The sequence below is a fragment of the Rattus norvegicus genome, chromosome 1 (genome assembly GCF_021556685.1).
Source record: "Rattus norvegicus strain SHRSP/BbbUtx chromosome 1, alternate assembly SHRSP_T2T, whole genome shotgun sequence".
In the NCBI taxonomy this organism is placed as follows: Eukaryota; Metazoa; Chordata; class Mammalia; order Rodentia; family Muridae; genus Rattus; species Rattus norvegicus.
Window position 1 is genome coordinate 178,221,100 of NC_141534.1, and position 13,901 is coordinate 178,235,000.

At 43.9% G+C, this 13,901-nt stretch overlaps 1 long non-coding RNA gene across 1 annotated transcript in view; it reads left to right on the forward strand.

Moving 5' to 3' along the window:
- The first annotated feature begins 10,686 nt into the window (after positions 1-10,686).
- Positions 10,687-13,901, forward strand: part of LOC147996923 (uncharacterized) — a 14,824-nt gene continuing 11,609 nt past the window's right edge. The window contains exons 1-2 of the long non-coding RNA XR_015652355.1: positions 10,687-10,940; positions 11,185-13,473. This is a non-coding gene — a long non-coding RNA (uncharacterized LOC147996923). The remainder of the gene's footprint in view (positions 10,941-11,184; positions 13,474-13,901) is intronic.

Genomic DNA, 13,901 nt, shown 5'->3' on the forward strand with positions numbered 1-13,901 from the left:
ATTGTTGGGAGGTGGGATGGGAAGGTTGGGGTTAGGGTCTGAAGGTCAGGAGTCAGACACATCTAAATGAAGACTAAAGTGGCAGGACAAGTTCACCAACTGGAAGACAAAAAGACCAGATAGGACAGAATGCTGGCATGAAGGGAGAGCATTCTGGAACTCTCAAGGAGATGATGACAGTTGTTTTGTACCTCTATTGCTCATTAACTGTGCTAGAATTTTCTGCTTCTCTAAAATTGTGGTATGTGCCTTTTGGTAAGAAATCTGTGCGTCAATCTGCACACATTGAGAATTGCTCAACTCAGGGGGGGGGGTGTTTTGTTTATGATTCATCAAATTTCCTCTCTCCCTCTCTCGTTTTAGCTTCTCTTTCCTGCTGCTTGGTGCCTGCTTCCCAGAGCTTTGTGTACTAGACATCATTATTAAGCAAATTACTCCATATCCGATGTTTACTGCTGTGTAGTAAGGCATTGCAGCATTGACAGTGAGAATAATTGAAAACAAAACATAGTCCTCTGAAGAAGACTAAATGCCATTGTTCTTTACATTGTACGTAAATAATGAAGAAATATTAGAGTGTGACTATTAACCCGTGCCATTGTGTGTAGGGGTGTGTGTTGTATGTGCATGTGTGCCCACATGTTACTTCTAAAGATCTTTTTAAAGCTCCTTTAAAATAAAGACAGTGCACCCATCTAAGGCTGGCCCCAACTTGGTATGTGGCAGAGGATAGCCTTCAGCTTGTGATTCTTTCTCTGCCTTCCTAGTGCTGGCATTACAGGTGTGCGCCATACTTGTAATTCCATATTCGGTTAATGTTGGGCTGGGCATGGAGCCCAGAGCACACGCACGCTAGGCAAGCTCTCTATTTAAAACTGAGCTCCATCCTACATCTTAAGGCTTCTTTGAACCAAATGAAGATGTTTTAATCAGATAAAGTTTATTTTTTACCATAAGATAGCACATATTTGTATTTGTTTTCAATTGTTGCTGTAACTTAAAGTTTTAAGATCAAGTCATCAAAAAGGGTCGTTTTAGGAGAGAATCCCTTCCCCTCCTTTTTCCTACCCTTACATGTGACTACATCCTTCTCTGTCTTGAAAGTAGTATGAAATCTTCTGGTCTCTGGCTGTTTTTAGTTTCTATAGCAAAATCCCTAGTACTGAGCACTTTGTAAAGAAAAAAGATCCAGGCTGGAGAGATGGCTCAGGGGATAAGAGCACCCAACTACTCTTCCAGAGGTCCTGAGTTCAATTCCCAGCAACCACATGGTGGCTCACAACCATCTGTAAAGAGATCCGATGCCCTCTTCTGGTGTGTCTGAAGTCAGCTACAGTGTACTCATATATAATACATGAATAAATCTTAAAAAAAAAAAAGAAAAGAAAAAAAGATCCATTTAGCCCACAGTTCTGGGGGGATCAAGGAAATGTCATTGGTATTGCTCCTGGGATGACCATGTGACAGAAGGGCATCCTGGGAGGAGAGGGGCAGAGGAGAGATTATGTGGTGAGTTCTGTGGTGGGGTGGGGTGGGGTAGGGGTGGGGTAGGGGTGAGGTAGGGGTGGGGTAGGGGTAGGGGTGGGGAGCTTGCTTTCTCATAACAATCCATTCTTTACCCATTTTTACTGGAATGAACTGGGGTTCCATGAAAGAGCTACCTCACTCTCTTCTGAGGGGGTGCCTCCCACATGTTTCCACCTTGCTTCAGGCTTCACTACCATTGCAGGGAACTGAGCTTCCAGGACACAGCCTTTGAGGGACAAACTGCACCCAAACTGCAGCCCTTTCTGAAGTCCTGTTTTTGAACCTTCCTTTCTCCACAAATACCGTTGAGATCCTACCAGGCCCATCTCCCCCCCATTCTGAGATTCTTTATGAGGTAACATATCCTCAGGTTCTGGGGTTAGGACATGAGTATCTTTGGTGATCTACCATAATGCTTTTTTAATGGTAATTGGCCTATCCTAATACTAATTTAGGAAATTTTAATAAAATAGAATTCAGAAAGGCATATCTTATGGTTTTACTACTGAAAGAAATACAGCAAATATTTGCTTCTAGCTTAAAAAACATGCAAACAATATATGGAGGCTCACACCTTTAATCTCATCACTCAAGAGGCAGAGAAAACAACGTCTTTGTGAATTCAAGGCCATCCTGATCTATACACACATTCCAGACCTACCAAGTCTACAAAGTGAGACCCTGTCTAAACAAACAAACAAAAACTTTTTTTTTTTTTGGTTCTTTTTTTTTTTCAGAGCTGGGGACCGAACCCAGGGCCTTGCGCTTCCTAGGCAAGCGCTCTACCACTGAACTAAATCCCCAACTCCAAACAAAAACTTTTTTACATAGATAAAATTACATTACATTTAGTAGTTGAGATCCTGGACTTTTACTGAATATTGATTATATACTGGTTTATTTTTCATATTCTAATAGTCTGATAAATTATTAAATATCTAATATTCTATCAATTGACTATATTATATTTTAGCTAAGCCACTTTAAATATTTTAATTATGTGTATTAGTATGGTCTCTGTGTGAGTAAGTGAACATGAGTATGGAGCTCACAGAGGCCAGAAGAGGGTGTGGAATCCTCTGGAACTGGAATTATATAGGCAGTTGTGAGCTGCCCAATGTGGATGCTGGGAACTGAACTCAGGTCCTCTGCAAGAGCAGTCAGTGCTCTTAACCACTGAGTCACCCGCCTCTCTAGTCCTACTTTTTACTTTCAGAAATTTGTCTTAAATTTTTTGATGTTGTAAATAATCCTGTGACAAGTGTTTTAGCTTGCATGAATCTTTGTGTTTTTCGTTTTTCCCTGGGATAGATCCCCAGTTGTGATTTTGTTGAAGATTCTTCTTTTTACTGCCTGTGTTTTTAAGAGAGCTTAAAGAGCTTGTTAGAATCTCTAGAAATATGTTACTGTCTATTTTACCAGAGCTCCACTGCTCTAAATAAAGCAGCACTTTCATAAACTATACCTCTGCCAATTGTGTAGATGGGATTCTTTTATGTTTTAGTTTGCATACATTCGTTTACAAAGAAGGAGCATGAGTGGTTTTCTTGTTTTTGAACTAGCTATAATTCTTTGATGAAATATTGATTAATGGCTTTCACTCTGGAGAGATCAAAATACTTTTAAAATTATTTTATCAGAGCTTAATATTTTTAAAAGTTTATTTGGTATCTGGGATAATTGCCACATTTATATTTCTTCTGTTGTCACTAGAGACTTTTATGCCTAGAAGTTTAATATTTGTCGGATTTTATTTATCTTCTTCTCCTGCTCCCACCCCTTTCCTTCTTTTCACTTTTAAAATCCCTCTTGTCTAGGGCCAGTGGAGAGGCTCAGCCAGTAAAGATACCTGTTACCAAGCCTGACATGAGTTTGAGTCCCATGCTCCACATGGTGGAGGGAGAGAACGGAGTCCTGCAAGTTCTGATCTCTGCATACTTGCGGTGGTGTGCACTCCCACCCCCTCACACAAATAAATGAATCCATGTCATTACAAAAGGAGTTCTTTTTTTTTTTTTTAAATCTTTCTGTCCAAATGGCCAAATTTATAGTACATGTAATATTTTAGTTCTTCCCATGGGCTGGAAGGTGTCTTTTTTTCTCTCTAAATATATGATGTGATGTGGGACGTGTGTGTGTGTGTGTGTGTGTGTGTGTGTGTGTTCACATTTATGTATGTGGATATAGGCCTGTTTGTGTCACAGCGTGTGTACATAGAAGTCAAAGGACAACCTTGGGTGTTAACCCTGGTCTTCCACTTTGCTGGAGATAAGGTTGTCTTAGTCAGTGTTTTATTGCTTCCAAGAGACACCAAGGGCCCCAGCAACTTTTATAAAGGAGAGTATGTAACTGGGGCTGCCTTACAGACAGTTTCAGAGACTTAGCTCACTGTCATCCCAGGGAGGAGCATGTCCACGTGCAGGCAGAGACGGTGCTGGAGAAGTAGCTGAGAGTTCTTTATCTGGATCCACAGGTTGAGCAGGAGGAGAGACATTAGGCACATGTGCATGTGGAGGTCTAAGGTTAACATCAGGCACCTTCCTTGATCACTCTCCACCTAACACATGGAGGCTCTGGTCTCTCACTGGAGCCGAGAGCTTGCAGAGTCAGCTAGTTTAGCTATCTGACTAACCCTACCCCTCCCTCCCCCCATTCCCACCTCCTGAGTGCTGGGATTCCAGGTGGGCTGCCACACTCTCCTGGCATTTACGTGGTGCTGAGGATTCAAATTCAGGCCCCCATGCTTATAAGACGAGTGCTCTACTCACTGAGTCATCCAGCCTTCGCTAAGTGGCATCAGCCACCTGGAGCTGTGTGAGGATTCTACAGAGATGCTCTGACTACCTGTTCCAGTTTTACGCAGAGGAGGGGACGCATTCGTACTTCTGAGTCCTTGGCAAAGATGCCTTTTCTTTCCTTTTAAAAGTAAATAAAAGCAATGTCAGGATACTGTGAATGCATCCCTACTCACAGCCTCCCTTTTCACGACTATGTTAGCTTTCTTTAATAGCCTTATCTTTTGGACACTTTAGGCTAAAACTGAGACAGAAGTAGCTTTCCCTAAGTTGTCATCAGCTGAAGGAGTTCACAAGTGAGCGAGTGGGAAAGAGCAAAGGCAGGCTCAGTTTAAGTGACAGGTCCAGGTCCCTCCCTAAGTAGGAGGTGGAATTGATGGGATCCTAATTTAAGCCTCTCCTGCATCATCGTCTCTGGAGCATGGGCAGGGATTTCTAGAAGCTCAGGTCTTGGCAGCAAACCTCCTTATCTTTTTGTTGACTTGGATCCAAAAAGCCCTCTCCTCCCGAAGTTGTTCTGCTTGTGGTGTTTTATTCCGGCAACAGAAAGCAAACTTTTAAAGATATCTAGTTCCAGAACTGCCCTCAAAGGATGTATTTTTATTCAGGAGTATAATTGAACAACAAATAAGGACAATGAAAATAAACATTTCTGGACTCTGTCATGGCTTCCCTTAATTACTGCAATGGAGAAAATTTCAGCTTCTAAAGGACGTTTATGATTTCTAAAAGATGCTTGGCCATCTTTGTAAGACTTGGAAATGGGTAATTCAACCTAATGTCTCATATAGGATTCTGTGGTTGTAAATAACAGAAAACTCTCGATCATCCCAAGTGCTGGGATTCGGGCGTGTTTCGTCATGAGAGGCTTCCACTGGTACGATTTGAGATCTATATGTCATCCCCCCCTGCCCCCATCTATCTATCTGTTATGAAGCAATTGCTACAATCAAGTCAGTTAACACACTTCCTGTCTGATACAGTTGCCTTGTGTGCCTCTGGACACTTGCGCATGGCATGTCCATGTTGACAGTATGTAAGGGCCAACACATTCTTGTTAATTATAGTCGTCATGGTGTACATTAGATCATTGTCTTGCAAAAACTAAAAACCTCATACTCATTTCACGTCTTAACCCCTGATTATCATTTCTGTTATCTGCATTTATGACTTTATATATAAGGACGATTATATGGTATTTGTCTTTCTTCCTCTGACCTTTTCACCCAATAACGCCTTCCTGGTTCATCTATATTGTTACAAACAACATGATTTTGTTCCCTAAAAAAATCTTTTATTTGGACGGGAGGGATGACTCAGTGGTGCTCTTAACTCTCCCATACTACTCTTCCAGAGGTCCTGAGTTCAAGTCCCAACAACCACACGGTGGCTCACAACCATCTGTAATGGGATCTGATGCCCTCTTCTGGTGTGTCTGAAGACAGCTACACTGTGCTCATATAAATAAATAACTAAATAACTAAATAAATAAACAAACTTTTTTTAAAAAGTGATTTTGAAGTTTAAAAAAATCTTTTATTTTTATTTATGTGTACGTATGAATATCAACATGAGTATGTGCCACATGTGTGTGAGTGCCTGTGAAGCCGGAGTTAAAGGGGGTTAGGAGCCACCTGACAAGGGTTCTGGAAACTGAACTCCAGCCCTCCGGAAGAGGAGCACGGACTCCTAACCACTGAACCATGTCTCTAGCTCCAGGGTTTTCTTTTTAAAGATAGAATTACATTCCATTTTCATATCTATTGACACTGCATTTTCTTTAGCATATGAACTTCTGGAGAACAGAGTCAGGTGGTTCCAGAGGGGGTGACAAGGGAGACGTGACAGAAGAAAAGTTAGTTAGTGCTGTATATCGAGAACAGCCAATGCTCAAAACAAATGGTCCCTTGCAGTCACCCGCCCCTTAGGATAGTTTATAGTCTGTTTTTGTTTTTATAAAAGCTTAACTCACAGCCTTCTACAAGATAGAGAGGAGTGCTTTTTGCAAGAGAAACATTTGCCAGTCACTGCTGGGAGTGTGAGAACTTTCCTTCTTGGTTTAGTATCTAGAACTGTTGAAGTTACATGAATGCTCCAACCCAGAACCCTCTTCTCAAATCCTACTGTTGCTATTGCCTTGTTCTCTTTAGGTGCCTTAAAAAATATGAAAATATTGTCCTTGCAGAAAAGTTGGAAATAGAGAAAACCCCAGGTTAACCATTATGCCCCTCTCTCATATTTAGGAAATAGATTTGGGAAAATAATCTCCCTATTATATAACCTCCAAAAATCTAAGAAAGTATTGTGAATACTTTGCCATAGTTTTCTTTTTTTAAGGGTTTATATATTATAAAATAAATTATAAAATATATAAACCCTAAAAAAAGAAAACTATGGACACACATATATACATATACATACACACACATATATGTATAACTTTGCATATATGTATGTGCACAGTATGCACGTCCAGTGGTTGTGGAGCCTGGATAGTGGATTCCCTGGAACCGGAGTAACAGGCAGTTGTGAACTTCCTTATGGGTTCTGGGAACCGGGTTGGGTCCTTAGCAAGAACAGCCAGTGCTCGTAACTATTGAGTTCTCTCTCTGCCTTTTTATTATTTTTAATTTTTTATTTTCTGAAATTATTATGATCATGCAATAGTCCTCTAACAGACATGGCACTGCTTTCCCGTCTCTCTCCAGCCCTGTGAAGACAGGCTGTCCTGTGAAGGCAACACTGCAACAGGCCTCGGTGTGGACCCGTGCAGCTGGTTAGCTCTTCAGCATGCACTCAGAGGTGGCTTCTCTGCCCTTGCAAGGCCAGACGACCATATCTGAGCTTTAAAATAGCAGCTGGAGAGCTGACAGAAAAGTCTAGCATGCTAACCCTTCTCAGCGGAACACTGAGCATCTAGCGGTTTCCTGGGAAAGGTCACCAGGAAGACAACTGAGCTGGTCTTAAGAAGGCACTGGGAAGTCTGATTTTCTACTTATTTCCTCATCTAAGAGGCAAAAAGACCCATTTCCCTTGACGGTTATTGCTGGTTTGTTTTAGAGTCATATTAAGCCGTTAGTCACGGATGACCAAGGCTGGGGGGGGATGACCTTACTGAGGCTGGGAAAAGACTCAGTGAAAACTAGGGCAGACTTTCTGAAAGAGGCAGGGCTTGACTGGCGTGATGATTAATCTTGAATGTCAACTTGATGGGATCTAAACGACCTAGAAGACAAACCGAGAGCATGTCTCATGGAGGCTAGACTAACCTAGACTCCTCAGACAGGGTCTTATGGATGTGGGATTTGCTATGTAACTGAGGATGTCCTTGACCTTCTGATCTTCCAGCGTCCAGGATCACAGATATGAGTTTATGTGGTACTAGAGATCCAACCCAGGGCTCTGGGCATGCTGGGCAAGCACTTACCCAATTGACCTACACTCCCCAGGCCCCTAAATTCTTTTTATGAAATTATGGGCTGAATTCATTAGGACATGAACTGAGGAATAGTCTTTGCTATCTTTATTTTCTCTGGCAGCATCCAGGGGTGAGCCGAACTGTTTTTCATTTGCTATCACCATTGGGCTGTTTTGGAAGTTGTAGGATTTAGTGTTCCTGGGCTGGCATGGCCTACTTGGTTTCAGTGGGTAAACACTTAAGTCATTTGCCTGAGGCTTCTTTTGGCTGAGTCTCTGCACATGCAGCGCCTGCAGGTGCTTCCCTCGGGATGAATGGTCCCAACGGGCAGACTCTCTTTCTCTTTAATGAGAACCCTTAAAGTGCAAGCAAAGGAGATTGCTGTGCTCCCACTGATGAAGGAAGCATACACAGAGTTATGAATCAGGGCCTTTACAAAGTGATTACATCAGGAGGCAGAGCCCTCAGGAATGGTTTTAGTGGCTCTTTATAGGAGCTTGAAGAACATGCTTTGGTCTTTTTGTCCTTCTGCCATGTTGAGGTCGTGGAACAAGAACCTAGTTTATATCACAGAACCTAGCCACGGACATAGGAGGCCGACTAAATAGTCGATTGGGTGCATGCTGACATGAAGGTTGTGAGGCGGTAGCACTGGACCAGTTCTAATTGTCTAGCCCCATTGACTTCCTAGGAGAAAACAAAATCAAAACACCAGGAATGACTTGGGAATTGTTAGCTGGTATTTAGTTCACTTAACTGTCACATTCAGGCCCTTCCAGCCTTCCTCTATCAGGTAAAACCAGTAATTAAAGAAACATGAAATATTCCCACTTGAATGTGAAGTCTTCAGAAATATTGCTTCTGGAGGGTCACTTGAAGGCATGTCCAGCAGCAGGTCCAAGCTGGTGGGAAGGACAGATTTCAGAGCACTGTTCCCACTGTTTAAAGTTCCCCTGGGCTAAGTGCCTAGTATGACACCCGCAGCAGCACCTCTCGGCCGTGTGCTCTGGACTTTGCACATCCCAGGAGCTAGCTCAGTCAGACCTGAAGATCCTTACAAAGATGACCTCTGTAAGAGTGAACTTTCATGGCTCGCATGCTGAGAATCACCCAGAATAAGCTCTGGCGTGTCTTTAAGAGCCTCTTGCTAGGGCTGAGGAGACAGCTCAGTCAGTGACGGGCATGCCGTGTAGCACCCATGTGAAAGGCCAAACGCGGTGGTACACACTTGTAATCCCAGGGCTGCAGAAGTAAGGATGGGCAGGACCTAGGCTTGTTAGCTTGCCGCCCCAGCTCACTCGGTGAGTGCCAGGCCTGTCAAAGACTGTTTGAAAAAATAGAGTAGGTGCAAGAGAGCGGGCTCAGTGGTTAATAGTCTTTTCCTGCTCTTCTAGGGAATCCAAGTTCTGTTTTCAGCTTCACACCAGGTGGATCACAACCACTTGGAAAGCCAGGTCCAAAGAATCTGATACCCTCTCTGGCTTCCTGGGGCATCCAATGCATGTTCACGGATACACACACATACAGTTAAATAAATAATCTTTTTTTTTTTTTTTGGTTCTTTTTTCGGAGCTGGACACCGAACCCAGGGCCTTGCACTTCCTAGGTAAGCGCTCTACCACTGAGCTAAATCCCCAGCCCCTAAATAAATAATCTTAAAACAAAATAAACCCAAACCAAAAAGAGTGTATGACATCTGAGGAGTTGACATCTGGAGTTGACTTCTGGTTTCTCTTCACACACACACACACACACACACACACACACACACACACACACACACACACGTGCATACACACATGTACAATCCTCACGCCAAGGGCAGGACCTTCGGTACTGTTTATTTTGATCCCCAGCACCTGCCCCATTTCTGACTCACACAGGTGCCAGCATCTGCTGGAAGAATGATCAAATGGAAGCATGCTGCTAGGCTAGCACCAGTTCAAGCTGTCTGCAATCCCGTGTGCCTGATAATCACAGTGCGTAGTGCTGTAGCTCTGAAATGAACGACCATGAGAGCTGGAGGCTTCCAGAGCGCAGGTTTGGACTTTGGAGTCAGACACAAATGGGTCATTTTGCTCAGCCACTGACTGCTTGTGTGATCTCAACCCAGCCACCTGATCTTTGAGCTTCTGTTTCCTCATGTATACAATGGCTGTCATAAAGTCTACTTTATTTGACTATCAAGGGAATGAAATCAGATAGCACCTATAAAATGTTCAGCTATGTCCCTGGCACACATTGGGTGACCAGTAAACAGGCTTGTCTGGGACTGTGTGTGTCTCCAAGATCCAGGTGGTGGGGGGAAGGGCATGCTTCATGTGTGTGTGCTTTGTGCAAGAAGGTTTCATGTAGCCCCGGCTGGCCTTAATTTGCTGTGTAGTCACCACTGGCCTTGAACTTCCTCTTCTTCCTCCTCTTCTTCCTTCTCCTTCTCCTCCTCTTCTTCTTTTTAAAGGTTTATTTATTTATTTATTTATTTATTTATTTATTTATTTATTATATATAAGCACACTGTAGCTGTTTTCAGACAGAAGAGGGCACCAGACCTCAATTTAGATGGTTGTGAGCCACCATATGGTTGCTGAGATTTGAACTCAGGTCCTTTGGAAGAACAGTCAATGCTCTCAACCACTGAGCCATCTCTCCAGCCCGGCCTTGAACTTCTTATCCTCTTGCTTCTACCATCTAAAACCCTGGGATTACAGATGTTTGTCACCACTCCTGGGTTATGTGGCGTTGAGGGTTACAGGTTTTTTTTCCACATTAAGTAGGCATCTTACTAAGTAAGCTATGTCCTCAGCTGACACCTCACCGTTTTAGAGGTGGTGGCATTGTGGATTATGGGCTCCACAGCCTGCCAGTATAGTGATTGGTGCTCACTGTTAACTTTGTGGTCATGTGGACACTGAGTCATGAGAAAGAGGCTTGGGAACTGCGGTACAGGAATCAGGTGAGGTCAGGGCTAGGATGAGGTCACACGGAGCCAGTGAAACAGCTGGCTAGATTCTCAGGATACAAGCTATGGCTGAAATCATAGAGGTTATGGGATGGGAGAACTTTATCTGGTCTCCTCTGGTCCTCAGTTTCCTCACCCATCAAAGCTTGCTTCTGCTCTGTGGGGAAGACTCCTCTCTGCCAGGGGACTTTGTGGAGCCATCATGACTATGAAACTGGACTCAGGCGAGATGAACCATTGGGTGAGTCTTATTGTGAGTCCTATATGCCAGGAACTTCTAGAGTATGTTTTGAGAGAAAGCCCCAGAATGTGGAGACAGGAGCCAAGCTCATCCCTGTCAGGCAGGAGGGTGATGATTCCATCTGCAGAATTTCAGTTGCTCAGAGTGGACTGGCAGTGTTGCGGGTGGTGACTGAATTTTACCCTTGGTGCTATCAGTCATTCGCTTGACAAACATTCATTTCTCTTCCTTGCTTTCCTCCCAGGTGAAGCCATGGCCAAGTGAGAGTATGTGTCTGGGCTTATGCTGCATCAGGAACACAATGTGCTTCCACACAGCCTTGGTCATCTCTTTGGCCTCCATCCATGTGTATGAATGCAGGGGATTTGCCGACTTTCTAAGATTCCCCAAGATTTAGCTCAGTGGTAGAGCGCTTGCCTAGCGAGTGCAAGGCCCTGGGTTGGATCCCCAGCTCCGAAAAAAAAAAAAAAAAAAAAAAAGGAAAAAAAGAAAAAGTATTAGCTAAGATTCCCCAAAATTGCGCTCTCTCTCTCTCTCTCTCTCTCTCTCTCTCTCTCTCTCTCTCTCTCTCTGTGTTTGCACTCATAAGTGCATAGCAAATGCATGTGCATGTTTCCAGACGTGTTTGCACTTGAGTGTGGAGGTCGGAGGACAATGCCTTTATGTGCATGTAGAGGACAGAGGAAGACACCCAGTGTCTCTTTTTCTCACTCTCTGCCTCATTATTTTTGAGACGCGGTCTCTCATTAAGTCTGGAGCTAGGTCCGCAAACTCCAGGGTATCTTCTGGTCTCTCTGGTCTCTGCATATCCCTACCCCTTCGCTGCAACCCTGGAGTTACAGGCACATGGTGGCATGCTCTTTTTTTAGTAGGGTTTGGGGATAATGAACTCAGTGTTCATGCTTTCAAGGCACACACTTCACCACCTGAGCTAACTGACCAGTCCGTAGACATGCCGTTGAGAAAGTCGAGGCTCCCTGCAAAAGCATGGCGTACAGAGGCTGAGCATGCGCATTCAGGAAAACGTTCTGGCTGAGCCTTTGTTCAACACATCTGAGCTCTGTCTGATTGGCTGTCAGAAGATGGAGCGCCTCACTTGCAGTTCCAGAAGGGGTCGAAGGTTGCAGCAACAGGACGGTTACACATCTAACAACTACAGAAGGAGTCACTGTTTTCTGCTGTCTGTGGGACTCTGGGGAGGACACAGGGTTGGAGGAGATGGAGGCCAACCTTGGCTCTTTTTTTTCTAGGAGCCTTAAAGACCTGGCGGCGCTGAGCTCTGAGATCAGGATTTACGGGTTCACAATCTCGGCGCTGCTGTTTCTCAGTCAAGTGACTTCCCTGACTGATGGATGAGTCAGGGGTGTTGCTTCCTTACATATAGAAGAGGCCATCCATAGGGTCATTTCCAGCCCCCACATTCTAGGAGTCAGAGTTTGCTGTTAGAACCATTCCAGATTCTAGAAGCTGAGTACAGATTAAGTAAGTGACCTCTGGGGCCTCTGAGCAAAGGGTCCCAGATGGTTGGCACCAGACGGCCAAATCCCAGGGACTGGACTGTCACTGGAGTTTCTAAGTTGCCACTAGTGTATAGTGTGAGAATCTATGACAGCTAACTTCCTCTGGGAGGAAGTTTCTTTTATTTTATCAGTGAACTTTGTAACTTGCTAGTGAACTTCTAGCTCCCACTTTCAACACTATCAGTCATGATAAAGAGAACACCTATCTAGTATGCAGGACTTGAAAAGCACTTCACACTGTACCCAGGCCACTTCCTCAGACATCCTGTAGGCCTATCCCTGTCCCCATATCTCAAACGAGAAAATTGAGGCTCAGGGACTTTCCCAATTCTTTATAAATTTTATTTTAATAAGTAGATGCTGAGATATGAATTTGTTCAGTCTGACATCTAGATCATACCTTTTAAAAACAATTTGCTATTTAATACAGGCTGAACCACAACTCTCTACGTAGCCCAGGCTAGCCTCAAACTCAGGAACCTCCCTTGTTAGCCTCTTACAGGTGTGAGCCACCATGCCCGCTTTCTTATTGAATGTTTAGAAACAACAGTGCTTTGTTGCTCTTGTGACTGCACCATAGCAGGTACTGAGCTTGGAGGCAAAAAAATCCCTAAGGATTCCGAGAAAGCTTTATTGACAGGAGGCAACTTTATTTGGCTCCCTAAGAATGGGGGCTAAAAAATATCCAGAAAGCAAGCCCAGGGGAGGAAAAGAGTCCTGGAGGCAGGAGTGTACCTCAAATGTTCTCAGGACACTAGGACTTGGGGAGCAAGAACATTTGGAAGACTTGGCTATCCATGAAAGCAAGTGGCTGCCTATCTAGCTGTATCCACTTAGTAAAGCAGGAAATGAGCAGCATCTATAGGATATTAGCTTGTTTCTGCTACATAAATGGAATGATTCAGACAAATTTCACTGAGGGAAACACAGTGGTTTTGATAGAACAGCTGTAAGCCATTCGCTAATCTCACACTTGCTTGCCTACTAACAGAACTGCATCTGACACTGCCCAGGTAAGTGGTCCTGTAGTGACTGGTGGGAACTGGAAAGAAACAGCAATTGAGCAGCTCTGTAGGCCTAGTGGTTAGCTTGGCTGGTAGAGTGGCTTGCCTAGCACGCACACACAAGAAAGACCCTGGGTTCAATAACATAGTACCAGGGGAGAAAACAGGTTCCAGATCTAACCTCTGCTTTTCATGGAAAGAAAGCAAACATGTTTTAATCAAGAGAGTGGCAATTCAGACTAGGGGTGTAGCCCAGCCTGTAGAGTGCTTGTGCAGTGTGCACAGAGACCTGGGACTGATTCTCTAGTCCACACAACCCGAGCTGTGTTGGTTCTCTCCTGGAATCTTAGCACTTGGGAGACACTGGTTAAGTGAATCTGAAATTCTAGGCCAGCCTGGGCTACACAGTGAGTTTCAGGCTAGTTTGGGCTATATGA